Source organism: Ranitomeya imitator, chromosome 3 (assembly GCF_032444005.1).
Source record: "Ranitomeya imitator isolate aRanImi1 chromosome 3, aRanImi1.pri, whole genome shotgun sequence".
In the NCBI taxonomy this organism is placed as follows: Eukaryota; Metazoa; Chordata; class Amphibia; order Anura; family Dendrobatidae; genus Ranitomeya; species Ranitomeya imitator.
Window position 1 is genome coordinate 395,871,329 of NC_091284.1, and position 13,001 is coordinate 395,884,329.

Here is a 13,001-nt window from a genome sequence, read left to right on the forward strand (position 1 = left end):
TTTTGGAAACTAGACCGCTCAAGGAATGTATTTAGATGTATGGTGAGCACCTTAAAGCCTCAGGTACTTCACAGAAGTTTATAAAGTTGAGCATTGAAAATAAAAAAAATCACATTTTCCCCACAAAAATGTTATTTTAGCACAAAATTTTGCATTTTCATAAGGATACCAGGAGAAATTAATTCATACAACTTGTTGTGCAATTTCTCCTGAGTATGCTGATACCTCATATGAGGAAGAAAACTAATGTTTAGGAGCATGGCAGGGCTTGGAAAGGTAGGAGCATCATTTGACTTTTTGAATGTAAAATTTCTAGGAATCATTAGCGGATGCCATGTTCCGTTTGGAGAGCCCCTGATGTTCCTAAACAATGGAAACCCCCCACAAATGACCCAATTATGGAACTAGACCCTTCAAGGAATGTATTTAGATGTGTGGTGAGCACCTTGAACCCCAGGTGCTTCACAGAAGTTTATAAGGTTGAGCCGTGAAAATAAAAAAAATTACGTTCCCCACAAAAATGTTATTTTAGCACCAACTGTTTTCTATTTTCGCAAGGGTAACAGGAGAAATTGCACCATACAATTTGTTGTGCAATTAATCCTGAGTGCGAAAATACCTCATATGTGGGGGAATACTACTTTTGAGGCACAGTGCAAAACTCAGAAAGGAAGAGGCGCCATATTGGAGTTCAGATTTTACTGTAATGGTTTAGGCAGGTGGCCATGGCTGAATACAACCGGCCAAAGACCAATGTTCCTACTGCCCATGGGATTGTTGAATTTAATCAGATGCCCTTCGGCCTGACAAATGCTCCTGGGACGTTTCAGTGATTGATGGAAAGGTGCTTGGATGACATCGTCTATGCGGCCAGCTTTGAAAAGCACCTAAGGCAGCTGTAGCAAGTGTTGAGTCGATTACAGAAGCACGGCCTGAAGGTGAAGCCCCAAAAATGTCACCTGTTCTGTAAGCAGATCGAGTACCTGGGACACATTGTATTCGCTGAAGGAGTGAGACCTGCATGTGAGAAGATAGCAGTGGCACAGGACTGGCCTACCCCGAAGACAGTGAAGGATGTTCGGGTCTTTCTGGGGCTGACTGGGTACTACAGGAGGTTCATGAAGAATTTCACCCGTATCGCTAATCCCCTGTTGGAACTACTAAAGAGAGTGCCATCTGGTTCAAAGAATCGGATTATCCAATAGGTAAGCACCCAGGAAGAAGCCTTTTGAGCCTTGAATATGGCCTTGACTGAGGCCCAATACTCGCCTACGCGGACTTCTCACAGCTCTTCATTATTCACACCGATGGAAGTCTATGCGGTCTGGGGGCCATGCTGTCGCAGATGCAGGACAGGAAAGAAAGAGTGATTGCCTACGTGAGCCGGTCCCTTCATGACTCAGAACGGAACCCAAACAATTACAGCTCCTTTAAGTTGGAACTGCTAGTGCTAGTGTGGGCGATGACCGAGAAGTTCGCTGAATACTTGTCCGGATCTGAAGTCTTGGTGTGCACCGACAACAATCCTCTAGCCCACCTGGAAAATGCAAAGCTCGGGGCCTTGGAGCAATGATGGGTGGCCCGCTTGGCAAAGTATCAGAACAAGATCGCATATCAGGACGGAGCTGAAAACACGCATGCCGATGGTCTGTCGAGAGTGACCCATGACTGACCTGGACGCGACCGAGACGAAGAATTGGAGGCAGAAGAGATTCCTGGTTTCCGGGACCTTGCCAGGTCATTGGCAGCGACGCAGGGACAGATCGTAAAGGCGTCTGGGGAACAGGTGCTGGGGTGAACAAGAGATGACTGGGTGTGACTCCAGCAGGAAGATAAGGAACTGGCTCAGCTGAGGCAGTGGGTGGCCCTGAAATGACTTCCCAGCTGGTGCTAAAGAGACGCCCTGTACCTGGGAACTCTGCAGATTCTAAGGCAGTGAGAAAGACTCTAGTTGGAAGATGGCTGGCTGTATAGGAGAATGCAGTTGGTGCGGAAGTTGGGGGTCACCTGGCAGGTGGTGCTCCCAGAGAAGTTGATCCCAGTAGTGGCTATGGAGGCCCAAGAGAGAGGGGTTCATTTTGGTCCACAGAAGACAATCCAGTGGTTGCAGAAGCTGGTATATCACCCCCGATTGAAGACTGCAGTGAAGGAGGCCTGTCAGCAACGTCGAAGCTGTGCACTAGCCAAGCCTCCAGAGCAGAGAACTCCCACACAGACCATTGTAACTTCTGCCCACTTAGAGCTGTTGATGATCGACTACTTGATGATCGAGCCGTGGGCCCGGCTCATCTCAGGTATGAACATTGTCTGGTGATGACCGACCACTTCACCAAGTTCACTGTGGTGACTCCAACACGGGATCAGACTGCTGAGTCAGCGGTGCAGGCCATCTGCCGAGACTTCATCCTGGTGTACGGTTGCCCAAAGAGGATCTATTCCGACCAAGGCACTTGTTTTCAAGGTCGAATGATGGAAGAGTTGCATCGCCTGTACCAGATTGAGAAGTCAAGGACGACGCCCTATCATCCTCGGGAATGGAGCCAGTGAATGCTTCAACTGGACGCTGATTCAGATGCTCTGAACATTGGAGGAAGATTGGAAAGTACGGTGGCTTAAATACATGGCTGAATTAGTCTGGGTGTATAACAACCGAGAGCACAGTACAACAGGATATACTCCATATACCCTACTGTTCGGGCGAAAAGGACAGGAAATCACAGAACTGGACCCGGAAGACAACCCATGGACGGAGTGTCTTCCTGGGTCCGAGAACATCAACATCGGCTGCACACTCTTCACCGGCTGGTGAACACTAAGGCTGGTTTCACATTTGCATTGGGCAGAGCTGCGGAGGGCTGCGTACTTCTTCCGTGAAGTCCCACCCACTGCCACACCTCTTTGTTGTGAATTCTGTGGCAGAGCTCCCTCCTGTGGTCACAAGTGGTACTTCGGCTGATTCTCTCTGTGAGCTTCTGTTGGTGGAGGGAAGTGGTACTGCGGCTTCTGAGTTTCCTCCCTCAGGTGATCTGGTGAGGTCGTTAGGTGCTTCTCTACTTAACTCCACCTAATGCTTTGATCCTGGCTTCCTGTCAATGTTCCAGTGTTGGACTTGCTTTTCCCTGGATCATTCCTGTGGCCTGCTGCTCTGCATAGCTAAGTTCTTCTTTGCTATTTGTTTGCTATTTTTTCTGTCCAGCTTGTCTAATTTGTTGCTGGAAGCTCTGGGACGCAAAAGGTGTACCTCCGTGCCGTTAGTTCGGTACGGAGGGTCTTTTTGCCCCCTTTGCGTGGTTTTCTTTAGGGTTTTGTGTAGACCGCAAAGTTACCTTTTCTATCCTTGATCTGTTAAGAAAGTCGGGCCTCACTTTGCTGAATCTATTTCATCTCTACGTTTGTCTTTTCATCTTAACTCACAGTCATTATATGTGGGGGGCTGCCTTTTCCTTTGGGGTATTTCTCTGAGGCAAGGTAGGCTTATTTTCTATCTTCAGGCTAGTTAGTTTCTCAGGCTGTGCCGAGTTGCATAGGCAGAGTTAGGCGCAATCCACGGCTGCCTCTAGTGTTGTTTGGAGAGGATTAGGGATTGCGGTCTGCAGAGTTCCCACGTCTCAGAGCTCGTTCTATGATTTTGGGTTATTGTCAGATCACTGTATGTGCTCTGACCGCTATGTCCATTGTAGTACTGAATTGCCTTTCATAACAGTAACAGTACAGGAAGCCCAAAGTACTAATGATTCTCAATAGAGGGGAAAAAAGAAGTTCTGAGACCATTTTTTTTTCTTTGCACTGTGTTTTGCCTTTTTTTTCCCCTAGACATTTGGGTGGTTCAGTACACAGGTGTAGCGATGGACATTAGAAGTCTGTCTTCATTTGTGGATCAGCTCTCGGCAAGAGTACAAAAGATTCAAGACACTATTGATCAGAAAGCTATGTTGGAACCAAGAATTCCTATTCCTGATTTGTTTTTTGGAGATAGAACTAAATTTCTGAGTTTCAAAAATAATTGTAAATTATTTCTGGCCTTGAAACCTCGCTCCTCTGGTAATCCAGTTCAACAGGTTTTGATTGTTATTTCTTTTTTGCGCGGCGACCCTCAGGACTGGGCATTTTCTCTTGCGCCAGGAGATCCTGCATTGAGTAATATCGATGCGTTTTTCCTGGCGCTCGGATTGCTGTACGATGAACCTAATTCAGTGGATCAGGCAGAGAAAAATTTGCTGGCTCTTTGTCAGGGTCAGGATGAGATAGAGGTATATTGTCAGAAATTTAGAAAGTGGTCCGTGCTCACTCAATGGAATGAATCTGCGCTGGCAGCTATGTTCAGAAAGGGTCTCTCTGAAGCCCTTAAGGATGTCATGGTGGGATTTCCTATGCCTGCTGGTTTGAATGAGTCTATGTCTTTGGCCATTCAGATCGGTCGACGCTTGCGTGAGCGTAAATCTGTGCACCATTTGGCGGTATTACCTGAGCTTAAACCTGAGCCTATGCAGTGCGATAGGACTTTGACCAGAGTTAAACGGCAAGAACACAGACGTCTGAATGGGCTGTGTTTCTACTGTGGTGATTCCACTCATACTATCTCTGATTGTCCTAAGCGCACTAAGCGGTTCGCTAGAACTGCCACCATTGGTACGGTACAGTCAAAATTTCTTCTGTCCGTTACCTTGATCTGCTCTTTGTCATCGTATTCTGTCATGGCATTTGTGGATTCAGGCGCTGCCCTGAATTTGATGGACTTGGAGTATGCTAAGCGTTGTGGGTTTCTCTTAGAGCCCTTGCAGTGTCCTATTCCATTGAGAGGAATTGATGCCACGCCTTTGGCCAAGAATAAGCCTCAATACTGGACCCAGCTGACCATGTGCATGGCTCCTGCACATCAGGAGGTTATTCGCTTTCTGGTGTTGCATAATCTGCATGATGTGGTCGTGTTGGGGTTGCCATGGCTACAAGCCCATAATCCAGTATTAGATTGGAAATCCATGTCGGTGTCCAGCTGGGGTTGTCAGGGGGTACATGGTGATGTTCCATTTCTGTCAATTTCATCATCCACCCCTTCTGAGGTTCCAGAGTTCTTGTCTGATTACCGGGATGTATTTGATGAACCCAAGTCCGATGCCCTACCTCCGCATAGGGATTGTGATTGTGCTATCAATTTGATTCCTGGTAGTAAATTCCCAAAAGGTCGACTGTTTAATTTATCCGTGCCTGAGCACGCCGCTATGCGCAGTTATGTGAAGGAATCCCAGGAAAAGGGGCATATTCGCCCGTCATCGTCACCATTAGGAGCAGGGTTCCTTTTTGTAGCCAAGAAGGATGGTTCGCTGAGACCTTGTATAGATTACCGCCTTCTAAATAAGATCACGGTTAAATTTCAGTACCCCTTGCCATTGTTATCTGATTTGTTTGCTCGGATTAAGGGGGCTAGTTGGTTCACCAAGATAGATCTTCGTGGTGCGTATAATCTGGTGCGACTCAGGCGAGGAGATGAATGGAAAACTGCATTTAATACGCCCGAGGGTCATTTTGAGTATCTAGTGATGCCATTCGGACTTGCCAATGCTCCATCAGTGTTTCAGTCCTTTATGCATGACATCTTCAGAGAGTACCTGGATAAATTCCTGATTGTGTACTTGGATGACATTTTGATCTTCTCGGATGATTGGGAGTCTCATGTGAAGCAGGTCAGAACAGTTTTTCAGGTCCTGCGTGCTAATTCTTTGTTTGTGAAGGGATCAAAGTGTCTCTTTGGTGTGCAGAAGGTTTCATTTTTGGGGTTCATCTTTTCCCCTTCTACTATCGAGATGGATCCTGTTAAGGTCCAAGCCATCCATGATTGGACTCAGCCGACATCTCTGAAAAGTCTGCAAAAGTTCCTGGGCTTTGCTAATTTTTATCGTCGCTTCATCTGCAATTTTTCTAGTATTGCCGAACCATTGACCGATTTGACCAAGAAGGGTGCTGATTTGGTCAATTGGTCTTCTGCTGCTGTGGAAGCGTTTCTAGACTTGAAGCGTCGTTTTTCTTCTGCCCCTGTGTTGTGTCAACCAGATGTTTCTCTTCCGTTCCAGGTCGAGGTTGATGCTTCTGAGATTGGAGCAGGGGCTGTTTTGTCGCAGAGAGGTTCTGATTGCTCAGTGATGAAACCATGCGCTTTTTTTTCCAGGAAGTTTTCGCCTGCTGAGCGAAATTATGATGTGGGCAACCGAGAGTTGCTGGCCATGAAGTGGGCATTCGAGGAGTGGTGTCATTGGCTTGAAGGAGCTAAGCATCGCGTGGTGGTATTGACTGATCATAAGAACTTGACTTATCTTGAGTCTGCTAAGCGGTTGAATCCTAGACAGGCTCGTTGGTCGCTGTTTTTTGCCCGTTTTGACTTTGTGATTTCGTACCTTCCGGGCTCTAAAAATGTGAAGGCGGATGCTCTGTCTAGGAGTTTTGTGCCCGACTCTCCGGGTTTGCCTGAGCCGGCGGGTATCCTCAAGGAAGGAGTAATTGTGTCTGCCATCTCCCCTGATTTGCGGCGGGTACTGCAAAAATTTCAGGCTAATAAACCTGATCGTTGTCCAGCGGAGAGACTGTTTGTCCCTGATAGACCAATAAAGTTATCTCTGAGGTTCATTGTTCGGTGTTGGCTGGTCATCCTGGAATCTTTGGTACCAGAGAGTTGGTGGCTAGATCCTTTTGGTGGCTGTCTCTGTCGCGGGATGTGCGTGTTTTTGTGCAGTCCTGTGGGATTTGTGCTCGGGCTAAGCCCTGCTGTTCTCGTGCCAGTGGGTTGCTTTTGCCCTTGCCGGTCCCGAAGAGGCCTTGGACACATATCTCTATGGATTTTATTTCTGATCTTCCCGTTTCTCAAAAGATGTCAGTCATTTGGGTGGTCTGTGATCACTTTTCTAAGATGGTCCATCTGGTACCCTTGTCTAAATTGCCTTCCTCCTCTGATTTGGTGCCATTGTTCTTCCAGCATGTGGTTCGTTTACATGGCATTCCAGAGAATATCGTTTCTGACAGAGGTTCCCAGTTTGTTTCAAGGTTTTGGCGAGCCTTTTGTGGTAGGATGGGCATTGACTTGTCTTTTTCCTCGGCTTTCCATCCTCAGACTAATGGCCAGACCGAACGATCCAATCAGACCTTGGAAACATATCTGAGATGCTTTGTTTCTGCCGATCAGGATAACTGGGTGTCCTTTTTGCCTTTGGCTGAGTTCGCCCTTAATAATCGGGCCAGCTCGGCTACCTTGGTTTCGCCATTTTTCTGCAATTCTGGGTTCCATCCTCGTTTCTCTTCAGGACAGGTTGAGTCTTCGGACTGTCCTGGTGTGGATACTGTGGTGGACAGGTTGCAGCAGATTTGGACTCATGTAGTGGACAATTTGACCTTGTCCCAGGAGAAGGCTCAACGTTTCGCTAATCGCAGACGCTGTGTGGGTCCCCGACTTCGTGTTGGGGATCAGGTTTGGTGATCTTCTCGTCATATTCCTATGAAGGTTTCCTCTCCTAAGTTTAAACCTCGTTTCATTGGTCCGTATAGGATTTCTGAGGTTCTTAATCCTGTGTCTTTTCGTCTGACCCTTCCAGATTCTTTTTCCATACATAACGTATTCCATAGGTCATTGTTGCGGAGATACGTGGCACCTATAGTTCCATCTGTTGATCCTCCTGCCCCGGTTTTGGTGGAGGGGGAATTGGAGTATATTGTGGAGAAGATTTTGGATTCTCGTGTTTCTAGACGGAAACTCCAGTATCTAGTTAAATGGAAGGGTTATGCTCAGGATGATAATTCCTGGGTTTTTGCCTCTGATGTCCATGCTCCCGATCTTGTTCGTGCCTTTCATGTGGCTCATCCTGGTCGGCCTGGGGGCTCTGGTGAGGGTTCGGTGACCCTTCCTCAAGGGGGGGGTACTGTTGTGAATTCTGTGGCAGAGCTCCCTCCTGTGGTCACAAGTGGTACTTCGGCTGATTCTCTCTGTGAGCTTCTGTTGGTGGAGGGAAGTGGTACTGCGGCTTCTGAGTTTCCTGGTGATCTGGTGAGGTCGTTAGGTGCTTCTCTACTTAACTCCACCTAATTCTTTGATCCTGGCTTCCTGTCAATGTTCCAGTGTTGGACTTGCTTTTCCCTGGATCATTCCTGTGGCCTGCTGCTCTGCATAGCTAAGTTCTTCTTTGCTATTTGTTTGCTATTTTTTCTGTCCAGCTTGTCTAATTTGTTGCTGGAAGCTCTGGGACGCAAAGGGTGTACCTCCGTGCCGTTAGTTTGGTACGGAGGGTCTTTTTGCCCCCTTTGCGTGGTTTTCTTTAGGGTTTTGTGTAGACCGCAAAGTTACCTTTTCTATCCTCGATCTGTTAAGAAAGTCGGGCCTCACTTTGCTGAATCTATTTCATCTCTACGTTTGTCTTTTCATCTTAACTCACAGTCATTATATGTGGGGGGCTGCCTTTTCCTTTGGGGTATTTCTCTGAGGCAAGGTAGGCTTATTTTCTATCTTCAGGCTAGTTAGTTTCTCAGGCTGTGCCGAGTTGCATAGGCAGAGTTAGGCGCAATCCACGGCTGCCTCTAGTGTTGTTTGGAGAGGATTAGGGATTGCGGTCTGCAGAGTTCCCACGTCTCAGAGCTCGTTCTATGATTTTGGGTTATTGTCAGATCACTGTATGTGCTCTGACCGCTATGTCCATTGTAGCACTGAATTGCCTTTCATAACACCTCTTTCATTTAGCTCCACATACGTTTGCATGTGTCCGTCATACCTATCTTTAACATTGGGTACGCAGGTCATGCGACCACAACAAAATGCAACATGTTGCATTCGACGCAGTTCGAAGCAGCGTCAAAACGACGCATGTGGATGCATCTGCATACATCCGCATGGCCAGCATACTCAATGTTACACATAGGTACGCAGGACACATGCAGACATAGGCAGAGCTGAATGGAAGAGGTGCGGCAGTGGGCGGGGCTTCAAGGAAAAAGTACACAGCCCTCTGCAGCTCTGCCCAATGCAAATGTGAAACCAGCCTTAGTGTTCACCAGCCGGTGAAGATTGTGCAGCCGATGTTGATGTTCTCGGTCCCAGGATCTCAGGGCTGGAGATCGAGTGTTGGTCCAAGACAAGCGACATGTTGCGTCCTTGCCTGTCACAGGATCACGAAGAAGAGGAGAGAGTCCCAGGCGCCCCCGAAATTCTCACTCCCACCGCCCCCGACTGTGATGAAGAAGAACCACTTGCCCTGCTCTCAGACTTGGATAGTCCGCCGTCCACCAGTCCAAGGGAAGTGCGTAGGCCTGAAACTCCAGAGATGGCTAATTCATTGGACCCAGACCTGCTGCCGTCTTCTACCCCTCAACCTGACTCTACCACTCAGCCTGAAGTATGCCGTACTGAGCGGATGACAGCTGGAATACCTTCCACTCGTTATGAACAGTTTATTTGACAGCAAATTGTTTGAGAAGTTTGAGCATCTGATGAAGGAACTCTCCCAGGTGGAATGGCAAGCTAAAGGAGAGGGGTAGTGTAAGGAGAAAGACCGGGCTGCGGGTGCCTACATTGAGCCGGATCCGGAACTCTCGAGGCTGCATCCCATGTTGCCCGGAGGAAGGAATAAGGGACCGGACAGGTCCCATGACCTGGGAAGAGGGGACGTGTTTAAGCCAGAAATAGAGCTGAAAGCGCGCAAAGCATCAGTTTCCCGTCATCAGGGAGAGTGCAGCAGGGTGAGCAGCGCGCTCCGCATCCAGCGCAGCAGAGCCGAGACGTGCCGCGGCCAGGCTTACCCACACGCTCCAGCGAGATTGCCTCTAAGGAGAGCGCCGTGCACTCGGATACACGTCGGGCATCGCTCGTGCGAAGAAGTGTGGGACAGCTACAGGACACCGAGGTGTGGTTCCCTCTGCCAACCATTGCGCATCAGCAACTTCCTGCAACTTCCCTCACTTTGCTTACTCAGGATTATGGACTAGGGGCTCAGCGGTTAAAACCAGAGACCGCTCATTGACAAAGGACCCCATCTGAGGACACTGCGCTGGCCGTTCCTAGCACTACAATCTTCATCAGACTGTACATCATGGAGGACCAGAGGGAGTCACGATAAGTGCTGTTTAAACCTCAGACTGTCGCATGAATTCTTACTATTCCTTTAATCCTTGTTTACTGTTTATTAACTCCCTGCGAGGAGATTACTTTCATCTTTACTGGTAAATTAAATAATATTGTTACACCGCATTGCTCTGCAATCCCTGTGTACTGCATCTCAGCACCTGCTTACAAGTGTTCCCCAACTCAGCCACCAACAGGTCATGTTTTCCGGATTTCCTTGGTATTGCCTCTGTGAAATACTAAGGAAATCTTGAAAAGATGACCTGTTGGTGACTCTTAAGGACTGGCGTTGGGGAACACTGCCCCCAAGACATGGGTGCTAATCTTGATGAGGGGATGTGTTGGGAGTCATACGCTTCTAATTCATTAAGACACACGCCTCTTAAGTTAGGCACGTCTGAAAAGTGGCATTCACCTCCGTGCAATGTGCCAAAAACCTAACTCCAAAATTAGGCAGAGTAAGATAACCGTAAGCAGACATACACACTATAGGCCTTGATACAGTTGGATTTTGTTTGTCACTGTTTTAAGGAGGCCATCCCGCACCCTGGAGAACCTTGACCTAGGTGCAGTGAACATAGCCTATACATCTGATGAAGAATTTTACACTTCAAACGTTATGTAATACTGTAGTTACCAAAGTGTAACCAATGAATATGAAATACTGTCAATAAATCCTATTTGAAGCATCTCCACATGACTTTTGGTGTGCACTTCCTTCACTCTGTCTAGTATTGGTCTATATGAGATCAGTGATAGGCTCCAGAGGAACTTGCACCCATTTCAAGCTAACGCTAATTTGCTGGATGTACCAATTACCTGTTTTATTACTATACATTTTACTCCAGTCAAGGAGCTGGACTAAGTGTACTGGCAATAGGTATGCCAAAGCTCATCATAAATTAGACAGGCTATCACTCCCCCCTTCTGCCTCAGCTCCACCTATTTTACCAAAGCTGGAGGAAACTCGTGAGAAAACAGTAAAAGTCGCAAAATTTGGGAGCAACCTCGCTTTGTGCAGAAATTTTGGGACTTATCAAAGTGTTTTATACCAGAAATCTGGCAAAACACTTTAACACTTTGATGAGCCAGGGCCATGGTGTGTATCCTTTGAGGTACATATCTCTAAAGCCAAAAAGAAACTATAAAAACTAGCATTACAAGTAGTTTCTATAGAAGTGTGATTCTCTTATACTAACAGCAATTCATTTTTATTCCCAGAGTGCTCTACGATTTTTCTTCTTCTACTAAATTGACACCTCCCTGTCTAAATAATCTCACCGAGAGATGACCATGCTGGCTGATAATGCTCTTGCAGATACCACCATGTCCACCAAATATTATGTTGGTGACTTGCTTGGCAAAAACAGCACTATTACTTTGGCCCCTCATTTCTTATTTAGGGAAACAGTTGTGAAGGAGGGAGTATAAGACACACATATAAGGCCACATAAGCAGGTGAGACATCACCTGTATGATAAAATCATAACCAAACTGGCGACTGAGTGGTTAGCCTTGCATCGCTAAATCCCACCAAGCACAATATCTATAAGGACATTCTCCACGTGTTTTGGGTTTCATACCATACTCTGAAGACACAAAGACATACTGATAGGGGACGATGATGATGATGTCTGTAAAGGGCTGCAGAATATGATGCTTTATAAAAGCAAGCATAATAAATAAACATTGCTGCTAAATACAATTTTACACTTACAATATTATCTTATTTCTATGCTTGTGGACTGGTTTCTAAATACCTAATGTATGTTTTGGCATATCACGCAGTACGTGTTATGGGGATGGATTGAGTTGTTTCAGTAGGGAAGGTTGACACACACCATTGCAGTATACAATGATATTATTGTAAATGTATGATTTCTAAGAATACTACTAGTTGTCACTAAGAAAACCTTGATGTAAATATTCTTTATGCTCGGTGTACCCTAATATTTCTCTAAAATATATTTTGCAAGTGAAGCAAGCACACCAAGTGACAAAAACAAAAGTCAGAGGTCAGTTATCCAATCTAAAAGTGACTTTCTTTAAAATGGGAAAGTTTGGTCATCAAATGATGAAATTTGAGCAATATTGAATTGTCAAAGGGCGAAGATATGGAATGTGGTTTTTGTAAAAGGGGGAGGGTGCGTTTTGGTTTTCACCTTCAAGTCTTGTAGCTAAACAAGCCTGGTCATTGGAATGAAAGTTTGCAAATAAACAGAAATTAAAGCAAAGTCTGAAATGGGAAAAGAAATCAATTTGTCTGTGACCTGCTGTCGGGCTGTGAGAGACATTAATGCAGAGCGGGGTGGGGGATAGGAAATGCCGCTGAGATGGTGAGCAGGCATCTGATCATACAAAAGATGGTTCTCCGAGAACAGGGAGAAAACCAGCTTCTATTTACAGAACGGAAGGTCAGCAGAGAGAGCCTGCAATCTGCTAGATATTACTAACTGCTCGCCATTATCTGCTGCCTCTTACAGCTTCATCCCCACTGTTTGTGGCTTCTTTCCTTGTCCATTACATTTTCTTTTCTTTATGTGAACATCAGGGGGTCTTCAGAGCAGTGTCTCCTTTCTCTGCAACTGCAGCAAAGATTTCACAACCCTGACCTAAGGCGAAGAGCTCAACCATATTCCTTTTAACCAAACAGAACATTTTTAATAAGCAATACATTTACTAATCCACATTGATGTTGTTGTCAAAGCCTTAGTCATACAGCTCATAATGTTCTATTCTTGGCCATTACCAAACGATAAGTACGGTAGATGTAATGTTATGCGGTGATGGGTCCGGTATTCTCCTGCCAGAGGCAAGAGCTGGGACTTTCCTAATTCTCTACACAAACTATTAAACCTTCCATATGTGAGTATCTATCAAATATAAATACAGTCACTGTAAACTTGGCATT